Source organism: Penaeus vannamei, chromosome 22 (genome assembly GCF_042767895.1).
Source record: "Penaeus vannamei isolate JL-2024 chromosome 22, ASM4276789v1, whole genome shotgun sequence".
Lineage (NCBI taxonomy): Eukaryota > Metazoa > Arthropoda > Malacostraca > Decapoda > Penaeidae > Penaeus > Penaeus vannamei.
Window position 1 is genome coordinate 29,988,710 of NC_091570.1, and position 2,500 is coordinate 29,991,209.

At 35.0% G+C, this 2,500-nt stretch overlaps 1 protein-coding gene across 1 annotated transcript in view; it reads left to right on the forward strand.

Moving 5' to 3' along the window:
* The window catches only part of LOC113816743 (uncharacterized), a 162,201-nt gene that overhangs the window by 23,656 nt on the left and 136,045 nt on the right, over positions 1-2,500 (forward strand). The window lies entirely within an intron of this gene.

Here is a 2,500-nt window from a genome sequence, read left to right on the forward strand (position 1 = left end):
ATGTATATATATATGTGTGTGTGTATATGGATAAGTTATCGAATACATATACCTAATAGTATATTTGCACGCGCAGTATCATTATCACACACACACATACACATACATACGCGCGCGCGCGATGACCTTGCCATTAGCACCATATACCAACACTTATCAACCGCATATTTTTGGATGGGAAGAGAGAGAGAGAGAGAGAGAGAGAGAGAGAGAGAGAGAGAGAGAGAGAGAGAGAGAGAGAGAGAGAGAGAGAGAGAGAGAGAGAGAGAGAGAGGTGTAGATATAGATATAAATGTCGAGAGGTAGAAGTAGATATAAATATAGATAGATATATGTAAATCGTTAAACAGATACAGATAGATATAAATGTAGATCGGTAGACAGATATAGATATACTGATACTGATATAGGTAGATATAGATTCAAATACTGATATATAGATATATGGAGAGATAGTTATAAATCAGGGATTCCCACCATGGCAGCCATTAAGCAATATGAAAATTATGATCGAATTAAACTGAATGTTATCTTACCTACAGTACCTGCCTATAAAATTCATTATCGGTCACATAATAAAATGGAAATACGCCATTCACAACTAGCAATAACAGATTTTGAAAAGATAACACTCACTTAAGATCATTATGTATTGGACGGAGGCCACAGGATGAAAAAGGTTGGGAACTAGTGATCTAGACAGATATGTATAGATACGTCTAGCAAGAAACAGATACAGATAGCTAGATATAAATATAGATATAGGCACACACACACACACACACACACACACACACACACACACACACACACACACACACACACAGAGGAAGAGAAAGATAGATAGATAGAGAGAGAGAGAGAGAGAGAGAGAGAGAGAGAGAGAGAGAGAGAGAGAGAGAGAGAGAGAGAGAGAGAGAGAGAGAGAGAGAGAGCACTTATTAACACATATTTTTGTAAGCTTGTATGCGGGTCTTACCAAAAGAGATATTTTTTAATAATAAGGAAAAAGGGCCGAAACCTTTATTTAGTGCTTTTAATTGTAGCTTAGTGAGCACTCGAATTCGCTACAGTATGTGACATATATCAGTAGTACTGTCGTTTACTTACAGTTGTAACTGAGGTAATAGACATGATAGTAATGGTGACAGTAGCAAGTGTGATCAGAAATTAGAGTAACAGTAATTATCCTAACTGTATAATATACCAACGCTTATGTTGGATGAGATATTATGAGATTTATGAGGATATATTAGTCAAAAAATTTCAACAGCTTTCCTTTTTTCTTTTTAGATATAAGGAAATGGTCTCAAAAGATGTAACTCTTGTCAAAAATAGAGTTTGGTGGTCGAAGATAAATTTTCACAATTTGTTTTTCTTTTTTTCTTTCCAAACGACACCGACCTCATGTTACACATTGTGGACTTCCTTTCGCTTTCTCGTGTAAACAAAAACAAATACTTCGACATTGCCGGGGTCGGTGTTCATGTGATAATTGTTCAGCTCGAGACAAAAATAAAGAAAAAGAAGAAAACTATAAGAGGAAAACTGACGACAGGATTATGTTTTATGGAAAAGACTCAAAATTTAAAGATTTAGATTTAATTCCATTTGTTACAATGGATATTCTTTGCTGTTACATGCTGTCTGTTTTATTTTGCTTCCAAACCTCCCCTTGTGTGTAAGGGATGGCCGGGGTTTTCCATCAACAGGCCACGCGCTGGATTGAACGCAGGTCAGGAAGATCACTAGGCCAACACGCCAACCGCTGCGCCAGCACAGCACACAAAAGGATGTCCAGATAAGTGAGTTGCCTTTATGAAAATTTATTCATTATTTTTTAAAATTAAACCATTGCCATTGTGAACATTAGAATCACGACTATCAGTGCAAAAACATAAACAATGAAGAGAAATGAGTGCCTTTGTCAAATAGCTTATTTGATGTTAGCGATGAACTTCTAAGGAACTCCAAGTATTCAGGCTTCTCTTACTACTATATATGATTAAGTGAGCGACAAAAGCTTTTGTAAACAAATACATTCAAGAGATTTCTGATTATTATTATTATTATTCATTATTATTATTATTATTATTATTATTATTATTATTATTATTATTATTATTATTATTATTATTATTATTATTATCATTATTATTATTATTATTTGTAAAATTCATTTATAAAGTCAGGCAATTTCTTACTCCACTCGAGTATAAAAGTGTTTTCCCCGGCAATATATCTTTTATGAAATACACGCAGTAGAAATAGGGGGGAAAACATTCACATGGAGTGCGGCGAATGATTTCTTGACCGTGACTACGTCTTCATGGAACACTTTGTCAAGAGATTTGCTTTTCCTGAGCTCATACTGAAAAACTGTCCACTGTGGGCCGCTGTCTTAACTAGAAAAGAAACATGTACAAAAGACGTAGACGGAAAACGAAGAAGGAAAAGAAAAATGATGAGGAAGATGTGGAGAAGGAGAAGGAAAAGAAGT